General features: G+C 40.5%; 1 protein-coding gene across 4 annotated transcripts in view; it reads left to right on the forward strand.

Moving 5' to 3' along the window:
- PCSK5 (proprotein convertase subtilisin/kexin type 5) overlaps positions 1–27,132 on the forward strand; it is a 522,373-nt gene that overhangs the window by 438,102 nt on the left and 57,139 nt on the right. The window lies entirely within an intron of this gene.

The following is a 27,132-nucleotide window of genomic DNA, read 5'->3' on the forward strand; positions in this document are numbered from 1 at the left end:
CAGTTTTCCATGCGAAAACCCTTGTGTGTGTATGTGCTTAGTCATTCAGTCGTGTCCAACTCTTTGTGACTCCATGGACTGTAGCCCACCAGGCTCCTCTGTCCATGGGGATTCTCCAGGCAAGAATACTGGAGTGGGTTGCCATGCCCTCCTCCAGCGTCCCAACCCAAGGATCGAACCCAGGTCTCCTGCATTGTAGGCAGATTCTTTACCATCTGAGCCACCAGGGAAGCCCATGTATACTGGAATGAGTAGCCTATCCCTTCTCCAGAAGATCTTTCTGACCCAGGAATTGAACCGGGGTCTCCTGCATTGCAGGAGGATTCTTCACCAGCTGAGTCACCAGGGATGCCCCTTCAAAACTCATAAGGGCAGTCTAATCATGAGGAAAACATCAAACAAATCTCAATAATGGGATATTTCATGAAATACCTGATTAGTACTCCTCAACATTGTTAAGGTGGTAAAACAAAGTCTGGGAAACTGTCATAGTCAAGGGGAGCCTAAGGAAACATGAGAGCTAAATATAATATGGTATCCTAGATGGGATCCTGGGACAGAAAAAGACAATAGGTAAAAACTCGGGAAATATGAATCTATTATGGATTTCAGTTAATAATCTCATCGTCTTCATCATAAAGGGCATAAGGTACTATCCAGGGTGTTGGAAATATTCTCTGTCTTGACTGTCAGGGGTGATTACATGACTGTATGTTTGTCAAAATTCATAGAACTGCACACTTGAAAGGGGCAAATGTTACACAATAAAAATTGTATTTCAATACATGCGACTTAGAAAGAAAAGGATAACATTACAATGGGCCTACTAAGGCCCCTCTTTCCCATTTCCACATAGTAAAACCATGACAGTCAACTAATTACTAGCATTTATTGAACACTTATTTGTATTCTAAGAAGCAAGTGTAATTATCATTCTCACTCTTCAGATGAGGAGATTAAGCTCAGAACAGTTAAGCAACTTATGCAAGGTAACAGGGCTGGTGACCATAGGACCAGGACTTGATACTGGATAGCTCAAGATCAAAAGCCGTGCGCTTTACAACCACTATCTCCGTACCATCTAACGTGCTTTCCTTCTGATTCTATAGCAAAGAGTCTTACGCTTTATGGAATTATAAAAAGATTTTTTAAAAATCCTTATATCTGCCCCTTTCCTCAGTTCTACACACAGTAGTGATTCTTTGTTTGGCTACAACTTTATGCAGATGCCATAACCAAATTTACTGAATCATGAAACTATTCATAATAGTCATGTACATTAATCTTGGATCCCAGTTCACCTGAGGCTGTTAGCCTTCAGGACCTGCATCTGGAATGTTCTGAGGTGGGGTAGAGAAGACAGTACAATCCTTCAGAGTAAGTGGCACATTTTTGTTTAGCCCTGGATTCCTCTCTGTGACTTGACATCCCTTCAGTTCATTCAGTTTCACAGTAATTCTCTTGGTTTCTGGAAAGTAGGCCCATCACAAGAGACAACCCTCTCTTCTCCATGTGAAGATGACATGTGCTCTCTCCCCCAACCCATGTTTAATTCAAGCTTCAGATCTAGGAATTACGAGAACCAACCTCACTTCCTTCTGCTACTCTATTTTCTATTAAGGAGTGAGATCTTGTTCATAGAGGAAATAGTATCAAAACATTTGAGACATGACACTCACATTTTAGTTTTCCAATGGAGCAGACATACAGGGTTTTTCAAATTAAACATCATGGTCACAGATCACTCTTTGAATTTTATCCAGATCTCCCTTTGGACCTTTTCCACAAAGTCTCAGGGGAACAAGAACAGTGTCAAACAGTTTTGGTGCCTTTCAAAGAAAAGGCTTTGCAGAATAAAATGTATACCAGGTTGGTGTCTCCTTGTGTATTTCCTCTTGTGTATTTCCTCTCCCAGTCCTAGAATCAGCCAATTCTCCAAGGAGCCCTGGAAACTTTTATTGAAGAACGGTGTTAGGAATCAAGATCTGGGCACTAGGTGTGCTTGTTGCTACTGAGATGTTGCTTCTAGGCTGACAGAGCATGAAGTGTTTTTTTCCCCCCCAACTTTAAAATTGGAAAGAAGTTGCTGACGGTAAAAGTGAAACAAAGGGCCTTCTAGTGACCTATTGCATTACTCTCTGTCTGACCAGCCTTAGTGCGTGACCCGGGTGGTGTACTACTATCATTTTCCATGGATATGTGGGGAGGGGCAGTTCAAAACGCCTCTTTTCTTTAAAAGGCCAACACAAGCCATCTTCAGAGAAAGGACTGGAATCTAAAAGCACTGTCATCAGTTCGCTGAAGAAAAGAGAAACGAGCAAGCTCCATTAGACAGTGCAGACAGTACTGCCTTAAAGTGTGTGTGTATATATTTACCATTTATTAGAGCCTCCTTCTCCCCTCACTTTCTAAGTGCTACCTTATTTCAAAGGCGGTGGGTTAGAGGGAAAGAAACCTTAAGAAAAGAGAACCCACTGTTGAAAGAATTTGCATAAGTTTTGCAGTTTCATGGTTCCTTATTCATCTTAGCTTTCTTGATGAATTCACTTAGCAAATATTTATTGCATACTTTTGTGCTTTCCCATTATTTATTCCACAAACAATTGGACTGTTTAACCTAATATTTATCTAGCGTCATCATTCATTCACCAGGCCCTCCTCTGAACACTTAATGTAGATGATGTGTTTTCACATCTATAATCCAGTGGTTTTTACAGATAGAGAAACTGAGGATTAAAGAATTGCCAAAACTTGATCGATTTTATGCATATGGGAAGTGAAAGAGGAGTTAAGCTGTCAGTTTCAAGCAATCTTGTACATAACTTTGCTTACTCTTTTTCACAGAGGAAGCAGTTGGCTTTAAAACTGTTTGTCCTAAGTATACACTATGATAGGCAAGGTTGTGCTGTGACAACAGATGAACCCCAAATCTCAAGAACTTAAGTTAATAAACAATGAAGAGTTTATTTCTCACTCATGCTACATCTCCATCATGGGTCAGCTGAGAACTCTGCTCTTCATGGTCCTTAGTCCAGGCCCCAGGATGATGGAGCAGTCATTAATTATCTTGTTGTGGCAGAAGCAACGTACTGGGTTGGCCAAAAAGTTTTAAGATAATATGGAAAATCCTAAATGAACTTTGTGGCCAACCTGATACAATGGCTCTTAAAGGTTTCCCCAGGATTAACACTTGTAATTCCTGCTCACATATTTTTTGGTCAAAGCAAGTCATATGGTTCTGCCTGAGCCTGCAGACTGGGGGAGTTGCAATCTTGCCAGTTGCCCACAAAAGAGAAACTAATACTGTGAATACCCTAAGGACATTCTCACAAGATAATGACTAAGATTGTTACTGTATATGCTGAGGTCTCACCTCATATATTTGTGCATGAAACAGCCCCAAACCTGCACCCCATCTGTGTCACTGATTTCTCTCTTCTGCAGCTCTGAATCTTACCCAAGATAACTGCCCACTATCTACCTTGGCAGTGTCTGACTTTTTCCTTCTTTCAAGGAAAAACTCTTCTGAAATAGGTGCTATTTTTTTTTTTAACTGATGGAGTTTTCCAAAGTATTCTACTATCTCACTTCTCTCTGATCCCTTGGCAACAGAAGAGTCAAAAAGAGCACCCATGATAAATGACATGATAGGTAAACTGTCAGCTGAAAGGACCTTGATCTTTCTCTACCTTGCACTTTTAAATCCCTGTTATGAGAATAATAAGATGCTGGTATCTCTTGCCTTCATCTGCTGCCCAAGAAATGTGCCATATGAGACCAACCTTGGAAATCTGGACAACTTCTCTCCATTTGTTGGAATTTAGTTCAAGAAACATTTACTGAGCACCTATATTTGGCTAAGCCTGGGGATATAGTGTTACCGTTAGTCACTCAGTCATGTCCAACTCTTTGTAACCCCATGGACTGCAGCCCACCATGCACAAGTGAAAAATATGCTCTCTGCTCTCAAAGGGCTCATGTGGAAATGGAAGGCTTGGTGATTCTCGGGCCTGGGTCCTTCTGAGAATCACCCGGGGTGGTGGGGGGAGGTGGTGGGAATGGAAAAATGTGGTGCTGAGACCCATTTCCAAGGTCTCTGATTTCATTGGTCTTGAGTGAGGCTCAGACACCCATATTTTTTTAAAACTCTTGGACTGATTCTAATGTGAAATCAGAATTAATTTAAGATTAGAATATAAAAAGATAACTTCACTATCATATTTAAAACACTTTGTTGAGGACAGAAGCTAAAGCAGAGTCGGATACAGTCTATCAACTACAACTTATAGTCCATTCCATATGGGGTGCTCAGCTAGGTAGGCACTTTACAAACATGATCTCTACTCCCCAATACAATCCTCTCTGTTCAAAATCCTTATCCCCGCTTTACAGATGAGAAAACCAAGGCCCAGAGAGTATGCAACTTGCCCAAATTCACATAAGTAGCAAGTTTCAGAACCAAATTTAAACTTAGGACTCTCTGGCTCCAAACCAACAGAATATTCAAATATATGCTCTTTTTCCAGAGCAGATTGCACTCATACATCATTCTCCTAAAGAATGTAAATGAAGGTTGTTAAGTCAATCTGCCATATTTGTTTCTCTCTGGGCTATATTCTCATGCTAAATTAGTTGTGTTTCCTGAAGTTTCCCCCTTCCCCTCCTACATTCATGTTCACATTCTTATGGCAATGAGGGAGAAGAAAATAGTGGGAAGGTATCCTAAGTTCAATGCTAGAGCAACTAGCTCATCATTGGCTCTTTACACTATTTTCCCCCAGAGCCGGGTATAATCAAAGTTCCTCCTACTTGTTGTGTAAGTGACCTGTGAAGTCAAGCTGCAAGCCAAGGCTGTCTGAATCACGTATGCTTGCAGAGAAGAGCTGAGCCAATTACTTCCAAAACAAACCTAGTTAAACAAAAGCACAGAGTGTGGCTGAGCACAACACACAGGCCGGAGGGGTTCAGAAGGCTGGCTGCCATTTCTGAAAGCACCATGGCGTCTGCAACATTAAACTGCCAGGAGTTAGGGGCAAAGAACACTTGGGCTGGATGGGGATGGATTTCACTTTAACAGAGCTCTCTAGAAAACAATGAGAGGACTTCTTCTGTATTGGAAACACAAACTGGAAAAATGTTGCCACATTAATTTTTGTAGTGAAAGGTATTTCTGACTATTGATATCAGAAATCCCTCAGTAACCAAGAGTTCAGCTTACATCTATCTGCTAATTTTAAAACAAAAGTAAAAGTGAGACCACCAGTAGTGACTGGAATCTTGGATGGTTAGATCTTACTTGATTTTGTGGGATTGTGGAAAATGGAGTCTATAATCATAGCATCTGTCTCCATCCTTCCCCTACCACAAATGAAAATCTTTGTGGTACACTTTTCATTTCCTAACTCCATCCTGTTTCGTAAAGGAAAACATACATAAGTTGCCTTCCTTCTACCTTTTAATACAGCCCTAGAGATTATAATGAAAACTAGAAAAATGATCATATCTTGGACTCCCTAAGGGAGTGAAACCAAGAGGCTCTATTATTAACACCAAAATAAAATGCTATTTGCTTTCTCTCCATTTCCATACTTTTTCTTTCCTATCATCTCTGCTATCATCAAGAGGTCTGTTGCTATACCTGAGGCCGTATGTCTAACTTGCGTGGCATCATGTCATAAGCACTTAGCATAGTGTTTATCACCAGGAAGGTACTCAGTAAATACCTGTGATTTTTGTGCCTACCAGGAGCTGTCCTCTTCTGACCCCCAGGGCTCCATCTCCCAGGACCACTGCTACAGTGCCATTTCACAGTCCTTTGCCAGATGGTAAGAAGAGCTTTAAGCTCCACTGGCAGGGGAGGAAAAAAATTAATTGAAGTCACAGAGCAGACACCAGAATCGAGAGAAGTTGAATGTGGGTGACGCAGGAGCATCTGCATGTTGATACCCAGCTGCTCCACAGGCAGATCTCCAGCTAAGACTCAGGCCAACAATGAGTGTCAGTAAATTGCCTCTGCACCTCCTGGGTCTGAAATTCCAGCCTTCCAACAGTCAACAGGAGGGTAATTTGGTAGGAGTCCAGATTCATCCTTTCCATGAAGTCTCCCTGCAACTCCCACCAGAGGAACCTTGGCTGCAGCCTGACACGCAGCCTTAGCTCAGCATCCAGCACAGTGGGCCAGCCCAGGGCACAAACAGCAGAATGGGGACAAAATGGCCAAGGAAGCCAGAGACAGCCGGGGGCGCAGGGACAGGGCCCAGGCAGCACAGACCCTCATTTCCCACCCCTTGGCCAAGTACCCAAAGTTGAAGTACTAGAAGGCAGGGGATAACCATGCCAACATCTCCAAACATTAGTCGTGTCCTCACTGGTGCTGTTATCAGGTCAATCAAACCTTTTTTCCTCCCACCAGTGCCTATAGCCATCTGTAGCTGCCAACTTGTTTTTCAAATATTTTCCATTAAGACAGTGTGTTTTGTCTATAAACTATCTACCCCTAGATGAGACAACTAGATAATGTTTTGTTATGAACTAAGCAAGCAACCCAGGGATATTTCCCTCCCAGCCCCTTCCTTGTTCCATGTCCACCCGGAACTGGGAGGCCCATGAGAGCACTGGGAGAGGAGCATTTCTGCCTGTGAAGTCCCCATCCAATCAGCTCATCGGGATCAGAGCAAATCCTAGGATACACATGGCATTACCTCCAGACTAACGCCAAAACATGTAAACTGATCTGGAGACGCAAAAGGTGGAATATTCGACCGGAAAAGTTTCTCAATCTCTCCAATCTCTAATTTGGACCAGAAAGAACTGACAGCTTGATTTATCATCATGATGGAACTTAATGCCCTAAAATAATTGCTAGAAACCTGGATGCTCCACTAGAAAAATAAATCAACCTAAAAATGTAGTCTCCGTATGTAGTCCCCAACATTTCAGGATGACATCGAGCCATTGGGTGAGGTCTGGAGGTGAGTGTAAAAAGAGAAAAGAGGTCGTTCAGAAGGTGTGTTTATTGGAAAGCCTAGTACAAGCATGCCCACACCAATTGTAAAAGTGCAGATTTATTATGTTTAGCAGAAATGCAGTCTGTACATCTGAAATATTATCCAAATGACCTGGCTTCAACTTAAAAATCTTCTATGAATTGAAACAAGTGAATTAGGGAGGCTATTGCCTTTAGCACTGAAGGGTCTGTGGGAGGTGAGTCAAGAACCATTTATAGTAGTGATAAAATACTATATTTAAGGCTATAAAAATTTGGCATAAAAGGTCTCAGTTCAGAAGTAAAATTGTTTTATGTGTTCAGCAAAAGAGCAACTGCAAAGTTTTACAAATGGGAAGCTTGACCTACTGAGATTTCAAAACATAAAATCTGTCAATTATTTCTGGGGACTGGGTATCATAATTACCCCCCCTTGAATGTTAAAATGGAAATCAGAACCATGAAATCAGTAACTGCTTACCCTGACCACGGCACACATGGCTAACGACAATTACCCAGAGCCATTGTCTGACTGGCACATTATGTGCCCAGTGTGCATTACTGGGATGGGCCACCTGGGAACTTAGCAAGAAATCAGGAAAAAGCATTGGAACCCTGTCCAGTGAACAGAAACCTCATCTGATAGGGTGTAACACTTCTGCTCAGCCAAGAAGCCAGGGATCCTGCACTGGGGATTCTAAGACTGATTCAAGTTAGAATTAGTAGAAAACGCTGGGCAACTGACAGATGTGTTTTTAAATCCAAAGAGCCTTACTAATTTTAGCCTCCTCCAGGACTCTGACCTCAACACTACCTCGCTCCCCTCATCCTCACTCTCCAGCTACACTGGGGGCTCCTGCTCATGATTGTTTCTGGCCTATTCTTGATCCCAGGCCCTGCCTGAGCTGTGGTTTCTTCCACTGGAATACTTTAGATATTAACCTGGCTGGTTCCTTCCTGTCATCACATCTCAGTTTAAACATCACCTCTAAGAGGCTTCCCTTCAGCACTCAACCTAAAGCCAGCCTTTCTTTCTGTCTCTCTCTCGCTCTTTCTCTTTCTCCTTCCTGCCCCCACTCCTCACCTCCATTCTCATCCTCAACAAACACACATACGCACATCAATTACCTTTTTTCAATGCTGGCAGATCACATGCAATGATCTCTTATTTCAATTTTGTATGCAGTTTTAAAACTTGTTTGCTGTATTTCTTCATTAACACGTAACTGCCAGTCAGGCAGGCAGGGACGTTATTTTCTTTGCTGTCCTTTCATCAGTTTCTGAATCCTGCCCACCCTGAGTAGATGCTCAATCCACAGTTTTAGAACAAACAGACAAGCAGATTCCTAACAAGCAAACCTATGGTACAGGTTTGAAAGGGCCCTTGTGGGGAGTGGAAGAGCCGAACTCCAGCCCCAGAGCACGCTGTGCCAGCCAAGTTACTACACACTTGTCTATGGGCCTCACGTGCTTGTGTGGAAGCAGAGACTGGACTGTGAGTGGTCAGCCTCCTATTCTGTGAAGCCTTTCTCTCCCCCACTGTCCACTTCTCCCAATTTAGCCAGAGCAGCTTTGCTTTCCTCTTTTTTTATGGATTTGATTTTTCATAAGTTTCCATTTGATGAAGGATTCTGCTGCTAAAATAAAAATGTTAATCCTCCAGATTAGATAAACCCTTCGGCTTGAAATTAATCCAGGCTCAGCCTCTTTAGCAGTTGTCTGATTCTGGGAAAAGCATTTAACTTCTCTAAACTTCAGTATCATTGTACATACTGGGGGCAATTTCGGTACCTGCCTGGCAGCATTGCTGGGAGTCAATCCCTCTTTCGGGGAGTAACAGCTCCCCGAAAGATATCCACACCCTAATCCCTGAATCCCACGAATATGTTGCCTTCTGCAGCAAAAGGGACTTTGAAGATGTGATTAATGTGGAAGATTTTAAGATGGGGATATTATCCTAGATTATCCATATGGGCAAAACCTAAGCACATGAGTCCTTAAAAGTGGAGAACCTTTCTATCTACAGTCAGAGAGAAATAAGAGAGAAGGGGAGAGCCGTCACTGCTGGCTCTGAAGCTAGTTGAAGCCCCCCACCACCGCTCAAGCCGAGGGATGTAGGTGGTCTCTCAAAGCTGGATACAACCCTCAAAGATAGCCAGTAAGGAGATGGATCTCAGTCCTACAACTGTGAAGAACTGAATTCTGCCAACGACACAGATGAGTAAGGAATTGGATTCTCTATGTAGAGCCCCCAGAAAGGAGCCAGCCCTGCCACAACTCTGATTTTAGCTGAGACCCGTATCAGCTTTTAACCCACAGAGCAGTAAAATAATCAGTCTGTAATGTTTTCAGCTGGCTATGGTAATGTGTTACAACAGCAATAGAAACCTAATACACCATTTAAAATACATAATTAAGTACTTCGCATATGGTAAGGGCTCAATAAATACTGCCATTTCTTATAGATATTATTAATGGCATAATTACTAATATTGTTTTATCTCTTCCTGCCTGGATGTTGAGCTCTGAATTCTGAAACCCCTTGTCCTGCCTCTCTTGGAACATCATCTTTGTAGCTGTTGTAGAGGAACTGTTTACCAGTTTCAGGGGCTGAGTGGTGTGCTGGATTACAGCTCAAGGAAATTTCTTGAGATGCAAGAATACAACAGTGCAAATTAACACCACTAAAGAGGGGCAGACGGATGGATGGATGCTGTATATTTCTGGATAGGATGGCTTGAGAGGGACACCACATGACTTATGCAACAGTTTGGCTGAGAACGTTTAACCTGAGTCTAACCAATAAGAAATATTAGGCAAAAGCAAAATGAGAAACATGCTATTAAAAAGGAACTGCTGCCTTTCAAAAATGTGTCACAAAGGACAAAGAAGACCGAGGAGTTGCTCCAGATTATGAAAGAGACAAGCAACTAAATGCAATGTGTAATTCCAGAACAGATCCCCATTGGACATGACAGTCAACTGAAAAAAAGTGGAATATAGAGGGTAGATCAGTGTATTTATCACTGATAAATTTCTTGAAGTTAATGACTATACTGTGGTTATATAAAAGAATGTATTTATTCTTAAGAAATATACACTGAAATATTTAGAGATAAGGGCCACAATGTATGCATTGTATTTTCAGTAGTTCAGGGGAAAATATATGTAACCATTCCCTTCTCCAGGGGATCTTCCCAACCCAGGGACTGAACTTGGGTCTCTCACATTGTGCGCAGATTCGTAACTGTCTGAGCCACCAAGGAAACCCGTGTATACATACATGCAAACACACACATATGTTTCTAAAGTATATGTATATTTTTAAGGTATATGTATATACATATACATAAAACCAAGTGAGTAAATTATACAGCAATCAGAGTGTAAACAACAGATAAATCTGAGTAAAGGATAAATGGTTTTAGTCTTGCAACTTTTTTGTAAGTTTGAAATTACAGGCATATCCTGGAAATGTTGTGGGTTTAGTTCTAGATCGCCACAGTAAAGCACATAGCACAAAAAAGCAACTTAACAAAATCTGTTTCTCTTCACCCAGTGCAAATGCTACGTTTACACTACACTGAAGTCTATTGAGTATACAATGGTATATCTAAAAAACAATATAAGTACCTTAATTTCAAAACACATTATAACTACAAAATGCTAACCTTCATCCAAGCTTTCAGCAAGTCATAATCTTTTGCTGGTAGAGGGTCTTATTTCAACGTTAATGGAAGCTGACTGATTAGGGTGGTGATTGCTGCAAGTTGGGATGGCTTTGGCAGTTTCTTAAAATTAGACAACAGTAAAGTCTGCCACATCGATTGACTCTTCCTTTCACAAATGATTTTTCTGAAGCAGGCAATGCCATCAATGTGTTGATGGCATTTTAACACAGTAACACTTTTTGCAAAATTGGAGTCAATCCTCTAAAACCCTGCCACTGCTTTATCAACTAAGTTTATGTAATATTCTAAATCTTTTGCTGTCATTTCAACAGTCTTCATAGCATCTCTATCAGGAGTAGATTCCATTTCAAGAAACTACTTTCTTTGCTCATCCATAAAAAGCAACTCTTCATGTGTTCAAATTTCATTATGAGATTGCAGCAAATCAGCCACATCTTCAGACTCTACCTTGAGTTCTAGTTCTCTTGCTATTTATACCAAGTCACTTCGGTCACATCTGACTCTTTGCAACCCTATGGACTGTAGCCTGCCAGGCTCCTCTGTCCACAGGAGAACCCAGGCAAGAATACTGGAGTGGGTTGCCACGCCCTCCCCCAGGCTATCTTCCTGACCCAGGGATCAAACCCATGTCTCCTGCATTGCAGGAAGATTCTTAACCACTGAGCCACCTGGGAAGCCCTATCCTCCACTGAAGTCTTGAACCCCTCAAAGTCATTCATAAAGGTTGAAATCAATTTCTTCCAAACTCCTGTAAGTGCTGATATTTTGACCTCTTCCCATGAATCACAAGTGTTCTTAATGGCATGTAAAATGGTGAATCCTATACAGAAAGTTTTCAATTGACTTTTCCAATTAATTTTACCCTGATCCTCAGAGGAATCACTATCTATGGCAGCAACAGCCTTATGAGATTTCTTAAATAATAAGACTTGAAACTCAAAATGACTCCCTGATCAATGGGGTGCTGTAAGGATGTTGTGTTATCAAGAAAGAAAACAGCATTAATCTTATTGAACATCTCCATCAGAGCTCTTTAGTGACGAGATACATTGTCTGTGAATACTAATACTCTTTTTTGTGATCAGATTTCAACAGTGGCCTTAAGATACTCAGACAGTAAAGAATTCACCTGCATTGCTGGAGACCTGGGTTCAATTTCTGGGTTAGGAAGACCCCCCTGGAGGAGGGCATGGCAACCTACTCCAGTATTCTTGCCTGGAGAATCCCCATGGAAAGAGAAGCCTGGTGGGCTACATTCCATGGGGTCACAAAGAGTCAGACATGACTGAGCAGCTAAGCACAGCAAGCCATGTTGTAAATACATGTGCTGTCATCCAGGCTTTGTTGTTCCATTTTATAGAGAACAAGCAGAATAGAGTTAGCATAATTCTTAAGGCCCCTAAAATTCTCAAAATGGTAAATGAGTATTGGCTTCAACTTCGAGTCACCAATTACATTAGCCCATAACAAGAGAGTCAGCCTGTCCTTGACACTCTGAAGCCAGGCAGTGACATCTCTTCTAGCTATGAAAGTCCTAAATGGTACCATCCAACAGAAGTCTGGTTTGTCTACATTGAAAATCTGTTGTTTAATGAAGCCACCTTCATAAATGGTCTTAATTAAACCTGGATAACTTGCTGCCACTTCTATGTCAACACTTGCTGTTTCACTTTGCACTTTTATGTTATAAAGATGGCTTCTGAAACTTCATGAATCAACCTATGCTAGTTTCAACATTTTCTCTCTGTAGCTTCCTCACCTCTCTCAGCCTTTGTAGAACTGAAGAGACTTAGGGCCTTGTTCTGGATTAGGCTTTGGCTTAAGGGAAATTTTTGACTGGTTTTCTCTTCTATCCAGGCCATTCAACCTTTCTCCACATTAGCAATAAGGCTGTTTCACTTTATCACTTGTGTGCTCACTGGTGTAGCACTCTTTATTTCCTGCAAGGACTTTTCCTTTGCATTCACATCTTGGCTGACTAGTTGGCACAAGAAGCCTAGCTTTCAGCCTACCTCAGCTTTTGACCTGCATTCTTCACTAAGCATAATCACTTCTAACTTCTGATTTAAAGTGAAAGACGTGCAACTCTTGCTTTCACTTGAACACTTAGAGGCCACTGTAGGATTATTTGTTGTGTTGTTGGTCAGCTGCTCAGTCACGTCTGACTCTTTGCAACCCCAATTGGCCTAATTTCAATACTGTGTCTCAGGAAACAGGGAGAAACATACAATAATAAAGAAAAAGCTGGAAATAGTGTGAGAATTACCAAAATATGACACAGAGACATGAAGCGAGCAAATGCTGTTGGGACAATGATGCCAACAGTCTTGCTCAATACAGGGTTGCCACAACCTTCCATTTGTAAAATACGCAATATCTGTGAAGTGCAATGAAATGAGGTAAGCCTGTAAAATGTTAAAAGAAAAGCAATCCCAGTTTGCAAAACTGTAAAGGGAAGGAATGAGTAGCTCTTGGCATCCATTAAAGGCAAACCACATGTTTTCTACTGATTTGTCTTTCCATCAGATACCCTATCTCATCATGCCTGTCCATGTTCCAGGCATTTAGAATGTACAGCTTCCCAAACCAGCATCGAGACACAAAATTTTCTCAAACTTTCCATTATATGTATTAAACATAAGTCTTAGAGAAAACACAATTTTCAAATAATCCACTAGTTTTAGACACCATAGTTCTTAGTCCCTGAAGTGCTTGCCACCTGCTTAGAAATATCCATACAGAAGACTAAATGCACTGCCTCAAAAAGGTGGCACAGCTGTCAGCCAAAATGTTAAACGAATGAAATAATCAGTTCATCATAAAAAATAATTACATGTATTTACTGCACATAGACAGAATTATTGACAACAATGCACCTACAGAAGGGATCATGGTGGGCTGGATAAATCACAGGTGCCTCCAAATAATTCTAAATGTTTGCCCATTTAATTCTCATTGCATTATAAGCCCTTTCATCTTTGACAGTGTTGGTAAAGAATGTCGGTGTTTGGGGTGGTGTGCTATGGAGACTGAATCCTCTTCCCTTCTATTCACACACCAAAATATATGAGGTTTTGAGCCTTCTGCGGTCAAGCCAGCCCCACTTCCCTCAGTGCCAAGTTTCTTTAGAAAACACTGGAGATTCCTAAAATGTATCAAAGCTTTGGAAAATTGCTCTCATAACTGACAAGAAACACAAATGCGCTCAGGCACCCACGTGTGCATCCATCATTTGACAACATCTTATTCAAAACTGTCTCAAGACCCAGGAATGAAAATAGCAATGGCTCTCCTACCAGGTCGGTGGCTTCTCTCAAAGTGAAGAAAGAAACGCTGAGCATCTCATCCATGTCATTTGTGACCATTAGAAAGACTGAAGGATGCTCTTCCATTTAATCCCTTTGGACTAACAACACAGCCCATCTGGAGCATAAAAACCCCAAGCCTAGAGAAAAGAGACAGCACAGATGAGCAGTTTCCACACACTTTCTCCATTCAGAGGTGCTAATAAGGAAAAATGCCGAATTACTATGATTGCCCGTGACTTGAAAATAGCTTATCACCTGCCAATATGAATGAAGGCTCCTGGAGGGCTGAGGAACAGCAGAAAGAATAATGGCCTTAGAGACAGAATCCTTATGGTTCCTGAGAGGAATCTCAGCTGACTGCAAAGGGGCCTGCCTTATAAAACAGAGCTCTTTTTGAAAACTTGTCCTGGGGTGTTCCCATGCCATGGAGAAAGAAAATAGAAGAGCATTCACAGAATAATCAGGCCCATAAAATACGAAATGAAGGGAAGACACTGCCAGCAATTACCTCAAAGAATCCTACAAGATAGACAGCCAATCAAAGATATTTCATGGTGGGGCCAAGCTCTCTGCAAATTCGACAGACAATTGTTAGCCTGCTCTCTACTTCATGTGTTATTGTGTAGAATTAATGACACTGTGAAATCCCTCTTGTTTTCAGACCTAAGTGCCACCGGAATTCTGTTAGAGCAGTCACATGAGATTCATTAAGAAGAGTTTGGCTTTGTAGAGATTGGGCATTCGGCTATTTCACAGAATGTTTTCTCTGTCATCACAAAGCCCCTGTGTTAGGGCTACTGTGGCTCCGCAGTCCCGCATCTCCATCCTTGCAAGGCCCCGCAAGCCGTCATATCTCAGGGTGGCTTGCCTCATTAGCAGGTGCTATGTTTTTATTTTTATTATGATAATGGATTCATTTCCCCATGGACTGTTTGGACTAAGTATAGCCATAGCCTGAGTTCTCTTTTATGGTCAACTTTTCATTTTATTTACTGCAGCACCAAAACAACTAGGATTTGTTTATTAATCTTTGTTGTCTTTGGGAATGGCTACAAGGAGAAAGGGCTCTCAAAAACCTGAAGAGTATTACCTTTTCATTCAGTAATTCATTGCCCACCCTCACAAAACCTATATACGTGCTGTGGGTACATTCATATGCACACACATGTGTGCTTGGGGAACACCCCCCCATACACCACAGACACATCAGTGTTCTAACATGTGATTGGGGGTGCAGAGACTAACTCTGTGCTGGAAACAGGACATGTGCCCTTCACGAACAGGTGGGGAAGCAAATACATAAAAATGTTTCTGCTCTTTCAGTACCTTCTCTAGATAAATCACAGTGCTGCTTCTAACTTTCTTTCCACTTTTTTCTAATCCTAGTCCTCACCTCAATCCAGTACACTTAAGAAGCCCTGAAAAACTACCACTTTTGGAGAATGTGCTCAGAGGGTCTCTCCCGTCTCACCCCACCCATCCCATACATATACACATGCACACGCTCAGCTCCAGTACTTTGTTCCTCTACAACCGCAAAAAAATGCCATTCTTACTCTAAATAACATGCAGAGTGTTATTCAAAAAGCTCACGCTGACAAGATTTGTTATAGCATTGCCAGTTGCAGTTGATCATGTGTGTGGATGTGTGTAGTTCTTAAAGAGCCATAGTTTCAAGTGTGTATCTCCTGTGAACTCCGTTCTACCCGAGAAACACTATAAAATGTACTTTTGATCATCAAAGAACTTGAAGCCCTGGGCTAGTGGTCAGTAAATCTACATTGAAAGCTCAAACTGACACTAATTAGCTTCTTGCTTAGGTCAAGTCCTGAAAAGTGTAGGTTTCAGTTTTTTTAATCTGTACAAAAGGGGGGGTGGGGGTGGAAACCAAACAAGATCAAGGGCCTAACTTCAAATCCCTGCAGGTGCCAGGCAGGAACCACGGTTGGGTTGGCCAGCTGGGGAGCTCAGGCCTAGGGCCAGGGGTCCAACAGTTCAGATGAGTCATTTGCTGCTCAGCTATCTGTTGTTGCAGGTAGAACCTGAGTGTAATCCAGACTGTCATGAGAAATCTTTTGATTTCTTTAGACATAATAGAGGTCAACCCTGTGCTGGTCCACCAAACATTTCTGCAAACCAGACTCCAGTTAAGCAGCTTCTGAACTACCTGCCCTCCAAGGTCCTCTGGCCCCATTTTGTATAATGTTTAGAGTCATCCAGGAACTGGCATGCAAACTGAGTATTCAGAAGAATGTATGGACATTGGGGAACCCAGTCACTGAATCCCTCAGATCACTGAACAATGATGAGCTATGGTCATCGCTCACTCAACACTGTTTCAGCAGGTCCAAGTGTTTGTGATGAAAATCAATATGGGATTGATGACTTTTGACAAGGAGGAGGGGCTTAAAAGGAACATTAAAGGAAACAAAACTCCACTTTTAACTGTACATGTACTTGTGGCTGATAGTCTACACAAGGAAGAGGAAGTAGGTCTCTATATAATCTACCACACAACTCTAGAGACTCAGCAAAACCTCCCAGGGCTGTAAGAAATCAAAGCACAGAAGTACAGAAAAAAGGAGCAATCGAAACATACCCAGTACTCCACAGAAGCCATCAAATACCACGAGAGAGAAAATGTGTAGTGACGAAGAAGACCTTGAACACAGAAAAACTCGCAGATCAAGGGAAACATTTTTGAAGAAAACTATTTCCAAATTCTGTGAAGTTTTCAAAAGGTAAAGTAAGAAGCAAAGGCTCCAAACCTAGGGGGAAGGATAGATTCTCTGGCTGGTGCCACCTGATTAACGAGCAGAAAGTGATCCAGTTGCTATAGTGACTTGAAGATACACAAAAGAAAACATCACTTCTTTAAAATATTCCTGATGATGAATAGGCAGAGTCTTTCAAAATATCTTCTTAGAAATGAAAGAGGCTCCTTTTTGGTTTTTTTTTTTTAAGAGCCTATCACAGAGGATGGTGCTTAGATTTTTTTTTTTTCCTCTAGATAACAGAACTTGTTTACACAAGCTCTAGTTTGCTTACACAAACGAGCAATTTGGGCAAAAAGTAATGACCAGAAAATATGTCTGTTGGAGAGTAAATTTTGTTTTTCAGCAGTTTTGTTTCTGTTTAGGCAGCAAGGGAGAACAACGTATGTTGTCTTGTTTTTTCTTTTTTTCTAACGATATATTTAGCTGGAGAATTTCCGTGGACGCTGAGGTTGTGAAGTGCACCTAAACAGAGTCAGGAAATGAAAGGTTATGCTTTCTGTAACCTTCTCTTACCTGAATAGAGAGGTAATAAAACATATGATTTAGGGGAGACTGCACACCCAGTCCCTCTGCCTTCTCCAGCTTGGCTCCCGCAGCCCTGGACACTTATTTCAGGATCCAAAGGATTGTTCTGTTTTGCTCCAGGCAGTTTAACTTTGGCACAGTATCCTGAATAGATTGGAGATTCCAAGCAAAGTCTGGACATGAAAACTGCAATGATGAAATATCCTGGGGACCCCTTCTGCAGAGGGAGGAAGGCTCTTAGTTACACGATGCGGGTAGACTTAGTGCAAAGTCCAGCTGAATGTCCCAAGGCTGTGCCTGGACAGACATTCATTAGCTGACAATGTGATGTGGGCTTTTAATAATGGATAGACGAATCAGCAGTCTTGAATAGCACAGTAAGCCTGCATATTAAGATCTTTTAGAGTGAGTGTGGGAATATTTTTAAACAAGGATATGTAATCTTAAATAGAGGCAGTGTGGAAGAGATAGAAAAGTCACTTGGAATTCATAGGAACAGAAGTTTCCAAGTCTTCATTTGTTCTGTATGATCTTGAACAAGTGGCTGAGATTCCTTGGGGCTCAGTTTACTCATCCTTAAAATGAAGGGCTTGATATGTATAACTATGGCTGATTCATGTTGATGTTTGATAGAAAACAACAAAATTCTGTAAAGCAATTATCCTTCAATTAAAAGAAATAAATTTCTAAAAAATAAAAAAATTGGAAAAAAAATAGGGGCTTGGACCACCTTCAGTTTAGCCAATATATCAAGCACCTTCTATATGTCATCAGCTCCCACCTGTGTCAACGACCCCTACTCCTGAGTATATGGTTCCAAATAGAGTACCACTCAGCTGCTCAAGCCCAAATTCCCAGAAACTATTATTTCTCCTCCTCTTTCTGGGCTTTATTACAAATACTTCTCTCCACAATTCAGAACCAGGTGAGCATTAAGATTTGGTGGGGGGGTGGAATACAGAAACAGATCAAAGTGGAGAATACATGTTAGATCCATAAAAAGTGAGCCTCCTAACACTCCGCCACCCCCATTAAACTTCCCATCTCAAGCATGCTGAGTCCCTTCTCCCAAACTCCTCAATCACGTAAGACAGAGCATTCCTCTTCCTCTTATAAAGAAACAGGTGAATTACCAAGAAGAACTAGTAGCGATCTTTCCAATATTTGAAAAAGGAAGGCAGAAACACAGAGGAAAAATGACGGCCACTAAACACTATTATCACTGCATTCATTTCCAAGGGCTGCTATAACAAAGAATTACAAATTGAACTGGCTTAAAACAACAGAAATCTATGTTTCTCACAGTTTTGGAAGCTGGAAATCCAAAATCATGGAGTCAGCGTAAGTGACTCCTTTTGGAGGCTCCAAGGGAGGTTCTTTCCTCACCTCTTCCTGGCTTCTGGTGGTTTCTAGTCATCCTTGCCTTCCTTGGCTTACAACTACATTACTCTAATCTCTTCCTTCGTGATCTCATTAACATCTTCCTTCTGAAACTGTATGTCTGTCTTCACATGCCTTGTTATATAAATATAAATCACTGGATTTAGGGGCTACTCTAATCTAGTGTGTGACCCCTAAATCCAATGACTGGGGCCACCCTAATTTACTGTGAGGCTTCCTTGGTGGCTCAGATGGTAAAGAACCTGCCTACAAAGCAGGAGACTCAGGTTCGATCCCTGCGTTGGGAAGATCCCCCAGAGAAGGGAAAGCCAACCCACTCCAGTATTCTAGACTGGAGAATTCCATGGACAGAGGAGCCTGGTGGGCTACATTCCATGGGGTTGCAAGGAGTCGGATAGGATTGAGCGACCTACAAGTAGAAACTCATCTTAATTTTGTTATATCTGCAAAGAATTTATTTCCAAGTAAGGTCACATTCACAGGCACCAGGGGTTAGCATGTGAACACATTGTTTGGGGGACATAATTCAACCCAAAGAGTCACCAAGTCATTTCTACTTTCTAAACGTTGTTCACCCTGTCCACATCAACCCACATCCAGTACTATAGTTCAGGTCATAAACATAGTTCATCTGGATACTGCAATAGTCTTTTTAACTGGTCTCCCTAATTCTAATCTTTTTCTATTCTTTCACTTCTGAATTTCATGCTCTATCCTGCAAAATGGCATGCTTTCTAAAACTTAAACCTGTTGTGACAACTGCCTACAAATCTAAAATGATTTCCTACAGCTCTGTGTAAAACCTGTATTCCTGAGCATGACATAAAAACTTCGTAATTTAGCCACTGGTTTCTTCCATCTTCTCTCTCCTATCTCTTCATGCTTACTTGAGTCCTAACATCTACTCTACAGGTGCTACCTCAAATTCTTTGGAAACCACTTTTGTACTTTTCCCATTCTTTAATTTAAAAACCTGTATGTTTTTAAGGTGAGGGCATCTATGCTGTATTCTAACAAGGTTTTTGCCACTCTCTCTATGGTTTCTTCAAGGAGAATCTCATGAACCCATTTACTAAAGGAATTATCTCCATAAATTCAGCTCTTATCTACCTCCAGGCTTTTCCACATTAAAAAGTTTCCACCCTCTCCCCCCCTCAAACTCACTTTTCAGATCTCATCTAAGCTTCCACTTCCTCTAGGAACCCCCCACCACACACACACACACACACACACTCTTTTTTCTTCATAAATTGTTCACAATTCTGTTAGTAACACTGATCACATAGCATTCTACAATATCTTTTTACTTGCTGCATTGATCCATAGACCATAAGCTCCATATTGTATCAGGAATTAGTCATCATTGTAGCCACAGCATATAGTAGAACCCAAAATATACTTGCAAAAGGGATAAATTAATGCTGGGCATAACACTAGGGACTAGGGTTGCAGAGATGAGTAAGATATATTCCCTGAATATGGCAGATCATTAATAATTCACAACACCCCCACTGGATAAGAGTGACAGCATAAACACAAAATTCACTGGAAACTCAGAAAAAGACTCATTCTTTTGGAAGAAGCAGAGTATTCAAAAGAAACAAACAAAAATCCCTCATATTCTTCTAACATTTAAGCTGGGCTTTGAGCCTAAGTTCTCCTCTGGCTCTTATATTTTATTATTCCAAGTCTTTCATCACAATTTCAGAGAACTTCCTGCAACTCTTTTAGTGTCTTTCTGAAATGACTGATATTCTTTCATACACCAAAATTTCACATCTGCTTCTCAAGGTATTTTCCTTCTCTTTATTAAGTCTCTTGATTCTTCTCCACAGTCTAAAAGCTGTTCATTTTCTTGATTATTCTATTTTAGTATAATAGGTCTTCTTTCAGATCAAAGATATAATTATATGTTTATGCTGTTTCTTGGGACTAATGCCTAGTTCAGTTCAGTTGCTCAGTCATGTCCGATTCTTTGCCGCCAAGTGAATTGCAGCACATCAGGCCTCCCTGTCCATCACCTACTCCCAGAGTTCACTCAGACTCACATCCATCGAGTGGGTGATGCCATCCAGCCATCTCATCCTCTGTCACCCCCTTCTCCTCATGCCCCCAATCCCTCCCAGCACCAGAATCTTTTCCAATGAGTCATCTCTTCACATGAGGTGGCCAAAGTACTGGAGTTTCAGCTTTAGCATCATCCTTCCAAAGAACACCGAGGACTGATCTCCTTTAGAATGGACTGGTTGGATCTCCTTGCAGTCCAAGGGACTCTCAAGAGTGTTCTCCAACACCACAGTTCAAAAGCATCAATTCTTCAGCGCTCAGCTTTACTTTATAGTCCGACTCTCACATCCACACATGACTACTGGAAAAACCATAGCCTTGACTAGACAGACCTTTGTGGGCAAAGTAATGTCTCCACTTTTTAATATGCTGTCTAGGTTGGTCATAACTTTTCTTCCAAGGAGTAAGCGTCTTTTAATTTCATGGCTGTAATCACCATCTGCAGTGATTTTGGAGTCCCCCAAAAATAAAGTCTGACACTGTTTCCACTGTTTCCCCATCTATTTCCCATGAAGTGGTGGGACCAGATGCCATGATCTTCGTTTTCTGAATGTTGAGCTTTAAGCCAACTTTTTCACTCCCCACTTTCACTTTCATCAAGAGGCTTTTTAGTTCCTCTTCACTTTCTGCCATAAGGGTGGTGTCATCTGCATATCTGAGGTTATTGATATTTCTCCCGGCAATCTTGATTCCAGCTTGTGTTTCTTCCAGCCCAGCCTAGTTATCTTTTAACAACTCTGGAAAATTCTTAGGTATTCTGTTCTCTTTGAACATTGCCTCTTTCACATTCTATCATCTCTTTTTGGAACTTTAACATATATTAGACCTTCTCATTTTAACCTCCACTATCTCTCATTGCTCTTTCCTGTTTGCTTTTTTGTCTATCTGGACTGAATTTTCTTTCGTTGTATTTGTGTTTGAGTTTACTAGTTTTCTGCCTCTTGTGCCTAATCTACTTAATCTATCCATTGAGTTTTAAATTTGAATTTTTATGTCTTTCACTTACAGAGTTTACATATGGTTATTTTCAACTGTTTGGTTACTTTTCTACTCTCAAAATGCTCTTTCATTTCTCTGAAATATTAAATTTTTATTTTTATGTCAGATAATTTCAAGATCTGTAGTCTCTGTGGGTCTGATTCTGCTGTCTATTATTTCTGCTGACTTGCATTCAGAGCATCTGATTTCCTTATGGCTCATGTTTTTAAACTGTGACCACTCTCCTTTAATGTCAGAATATTTCTATTTTTTTTTAACCAACTCAACATAATTGAGATTTATACCATTTTCACACAACAGTAGAGTACAAATTCTATTCAAGTTCCCATACACTATAAACCAGGAGACACGGAAACATATTCAGGGACACAAAACAAAGTGCAAAAATGTCATGGTCTAAAGGTACTGAAATCATACAGAGTCTATTCTCTTACCACTATGGAATTACATTAGAAATCAATGTCAAAAGATGTTTGAGCTATACGCCAATACAAAATGTTTTTGATATTAAAAAATTAAAATTAAAAAAGAAAACATACTACAGGTGCTGGTGGTAATAAAAATGTTATACTAAAATGTAAAAAAAAAAAAGGTATCTTGAAAACAACCCACATATTTTCAAGTGCAATGGGACATTTACCAAGAGAGTTCTTTGACTTAGCACTAAAAGCCTCAATAAAGTTAAAAAACTGAAAAAACACAAAGGGTAATTGCAGAAAAGAAAGAATTTAAATGAGAAATTAATATCAAAATGAGAGATTAACATCAAGGATGAATGTGAGAATACTTTGAGATCTGGGTTAAGATTACATTTCTCTAGAGAGGATTCGCATTTGCCTCTACCAATTGCTTTGGGATACTACCTACCTGGGTCTAGTTTAAGTTTTCCTTATGAGATACTTTAGAACACACAGATAACATGAATTCTGGTTAAAAACCTATGTAAGAGCCAATGTAAGATGCAACATAATTAAAAACCCACGTAAGATCAAATTCCCAGAAGAGGTTTGTTGTCGTCGTTGTTTTAATCTACCCAATGCCAAATACAGGACCAGGATGGTTTGGTTCTTGTTCGGTGGTTGTTGCCCTCTTCTCCAGGCAACTTTATTTTTTAATTCAGCCTTACACTGAAACTGTAGTCCTTAGGTTCTCATTTTAGTCTTATATTTTATCTGGCAACCCTAACAATAATAAGAATACTCTGAATTTTTCCATTCAAAATGAGAAAGAAAAGCCTATTTAAAGGAGAAGAGAGGAGAATCACAACTTAGTTTCTTTCAGGCCCTAAACAAATATTTCTGTGGTGCTCTAGTTTAAAGGTTTTTACATCTGTTTTACATTTTACTACATCATGATGTCTTCTCTAGCCAGCTTTGTTACTTGCTGTCCTCTCACCAGATTGCAAGCTCCCTGAGAGCAGAGGTTGCCTTTCTTATCTGCATATACTCTGTACAACATGAAAAGCAGTGCATGGGTTGCTTTCAGTTAAGTGTTTATTGCTCCTAAGTTATTTCATTGCTGAATTCTCCTCCTTTTCCCTCCATCCAGGTGCTCCAGCAAGAGTCAGGGAGTCATCTGACTTTCTTATCTCTCACATCTTACATCTATTCTCAATTTTATCTTCTCAATTTCTCTTAAATCTGACTTTTCTTCATGACTGCACCTATAGTATTCAGTTCAGTTCAGTTGCTCAGTTGTGTCCGACTCTTTGCGACTCCATGAATCGCAGCACGCCAGGCCTCCCTGTCCATCACCAACTCCCGGAGTTCACTCAAACTCACATCCATCGAGTCGGTGATGCCATCCAGCCATCTCATCTCTGTCGTCCCCTTCTCCTCCTGCCCCCAATCCCTCCAAGCATCAGAGTCTTTTCCAATGAGTCAACTCTTCGCATGAGGTGGCCAAAGTACTGGAGTTTTAGTGTATCCCTAATCATTTTTCCTCTACTATATTTCTTAAAAGGGTGTTTCTCAATGTGTTACATGCAACAGTAGTTTTGCTATCTATAATTTAATAAAGGCAATCATGTCTATAGTAAAAATAAGTTATTTTTAAATACAGCACCTCATGTCTTCCCATGACTCTTAGATTAGAATGCAAACCTGTTACCTTGGTCTATAAGACTATATTTCATCTGGTCCTGCCCTGGACCCTGGCCTCATATCCCGACTCTCTCCCTTTCTCTTTATTCTCTTCAGCCCCACTGGCCTTCCTGACATTCCATAAACAGATCACACTTTCTTGGTCTCTGTCTAGAACATTCTACCCTCAGAACTACACAGGGCTAACTCTGTGTTATCATTCTAATCTCTATTCAAATGTCAGTTCTTGAAAGGCTGTTTCCCAACTAGCCTAAGTTAAAGCCTCCCTTCTCCATTATAGTCTCATCACTTCTAACCCTTTATCTGAATATATTATTTATGTTTTTCTTCTTCATTCAATGCCTATTTCTGGAGTATCTGCTATGTGTCAGGCAATGCTGTTGGTATTAAGGTACAGAAAAATAAAAACCAAACAAAACATGGAGCCTGAATTTTAGTGGCTACTTAACACATTTATTGAAAATATGTATTTTTTATTTAGATTCTAAAAATTATCTAATTTTTCTTTTATCATCTGTCTTCCCCCTAAAATGTAAGTCCTAGAATGAATGAATAAGTGAAAGAACCTACAGCTGTAGAGAGCAATCCTCACATGAACTCAGCTGTGTATATGCAGCCATCACTTTTACCTGCTAGTTGGTTTAGAGAAGGATGAAAATCCATAAACAGCTTGACTATTATGCTATTCCATTGTTGGAATCAGGAGACCTGGTAAAGACTAAAATCCAACATAGAATAGAGCCCTCTTTAGCCAACATTTGTAGACAATGATTTGGATGATTTATTCATGTCTCTTCTACTACTGTGTCCCTCCAGTGGGTTGTGCCCCACTGTCAGCTGCACTACTTGCATTACTGCCAATTCAAATATTTATTCATTGTCCTTGGACACCATTGAGGACAAAATGATTGAAAATCATCAACAGTCCCCCTAACCAAATACTTTGTATCCCAGCACCACTGAACCTTCCAGAAAAATCTTCTGCTTTGACAAAGCTGTCAGAGGGTCCATTTCATATTTGAGTGTTCACTATTTGAAGCAATTATAAGTGCAAAGTATATTTGAATTATGTACTTTCTAGTGCTATTTGGGGCTTATAATTAGTTGCACTCTTTTGGCATATAAATCCCTTAACCCAGTTCATTTTCCTGGAGTGGGGTGAGGAACGTCACTGACTTGCCTACAGATTTGTACAGCACTGTGCGGTAATGAAGTACATATTTACTCTCAGAGAATATGCATTATTGACAATGTGCTTAATTATTTCCATAAACAATTTAAGTACTGGCTGCTTATAATGCTATCTGTTTCCTCAAAGGAAGCAGCAGTGCACCTCAGTAGGAGGTGACATCCTACTGATGCTCCGAGAAGGCTGCAGCTGCTCATAAAGAGGTGGTTTTAAAATGGCTGGCCCAAGGGACAGCCCTAGTCCACTCAGGGAGTCTGAGACAGAGCCAAGAACAACCCCATTTCCTAGTCAACTACCTTCTTTACAGAGTCCTATCAGAAAAACAATTCATATTAAAAGTGAATTTTTACAAAGGAGTTTGTACAAACATCTGCCACTGTTTTAACTGCACCCCATGGAAGAACGTCAGTCCTCTCCCAGTGATGTAGAATTAGAGAATGCTGAGAAGCAAAATGGAAAGATGAAAGAACAGAAGTGGGCAGGAAAGGGACAAAAAATGAAGAGCAGAACCAAAGGGCCAGCTTCCTCAGGGGAGATCTGTGGGCAGAGAGTGTTTCCAGACACATGGCCCAAAGGACGCCAGAGACTCATAACCTAAGCACTTTCTTTCTTCCCGTAATAGCATTTCTGATTCTAACAAATTCCATGACACACATTTATTAGGAAAATAGAAACATAGACAGACACACAAATGAAATCACAGATGACTACTATTAACATTTTAGCTTTTTCTTCTGATTTTTTATAAAGTTGTATCTATACATACATATAGATGGATAGATTATGCATGTACTAGATATGGATTATCATCCTATTTCACCTAGCCTATCATGAAAATGTTTTCATATCTCTAAACACTCACGAAAAACAGAATTTGAATGGTTTTGTACTAGCCCATCTTATACAAATGTGCCATATTTTTTTAACTTGTTCCCAACAGAAGAACTTTTAGGCTGTCTTTTGCAGGGACATGAGACCTAGTTATTTTCATCTAGAGAAATAAATTTGTGTACTAAATCTATAGAGGGTGGTGGAAAGGTAGAGAAAGTGGCACCCAGCCCCATCATTAAAGCATGCTCATTCATATCTGTATTTTCAACTTTTCTTTCAACCCAAAAGTGCTAGATGAACAAGTTGATTAGAATTATATAGTCTGTCTATAAATAGGGGCTGGAAGTCAAGAGCAGGCAGTCCTTAGACATATGCATACGAGTGAACCCATTGGAAAGCCATTCCTTTCAATTATAACTTTAAGGAACCAAATGTAAGACACATTTTGGGGAGTTTAATATATGAATTCATTAGCTCAGATACAGCTTTTGGTTAGGTGGGCCTGAGTGAGCAGTCTCTAAAGTATGCAAGACAATCCATTAGGGCTATATAAAAATACAGAATTTGTATTCAAAATTATGTTATCCTCTTAAATCTTCTACTTTGGCATGCCCTTCTAACATATGTAAAATATTCATGCACCAGTACATATAAATAATTTAGACAGACATATATGCATTGCAGGCACATGCTAATTTTTTTAAACATTTCAAAAAATATGGAGACTACTGCTTTTGATTTGTGTTGTTATGGAGCTTTGGAAAGTTATTGGGACTAGAAACCTATAAAATATGGGGGGAGCATCAGTTTGGTCTAATGCTCTGCCTGAATGTAGGAGGCACTGGGAAGGCAGGTAAAGCCCCAGATTTTCTCAAGCCTAGGATATAGGTGACTGGACCCAAGAAGGTGACTGAGTCCAAAAGTTGGAACCATCTGAGAAAAGCAAGCAAGCATCTGGGGTATGTTGAATTACAATGAGGTGGGCACTGTTTTATGGCATCTTTACGGACATGGTCTAAGAGGCCACAGTAGAAGGACCCTAATGAATCTAGGACACCCAAGAAGAGACTGAGGTTTAGGAGCCTCCCAAGACTGCAAGTTTAACACACCCATTAGTCTAGAATCCTATGCAGTAACCTAGTAGGTCTTTGCAGTGATGGGACAGGGGCCAGATAGGTTTCAATAGCCAGTAGAAGATAGAGGCCTGGCTAGCATAGGGTGTGGATAAAAGTCCTAGGAGCCTGAAAATGAATTTT

Source organism: Bos grunniens, chromosome 8 (genome assembly GCF_055505025.1).
Source record: "Bos grunniens cultivar Pamir isolate PY7600 chromosome 8, Bosgru_T2T1.0, whole genome shotgun sequence".
Classification (NCBI taxonomy): domain Eukaryota; kingdom Metazoa; phylum Chordata; class Mammalia; order Artiodactyla; family Bovidae; genus Bos; species Bos grunniens.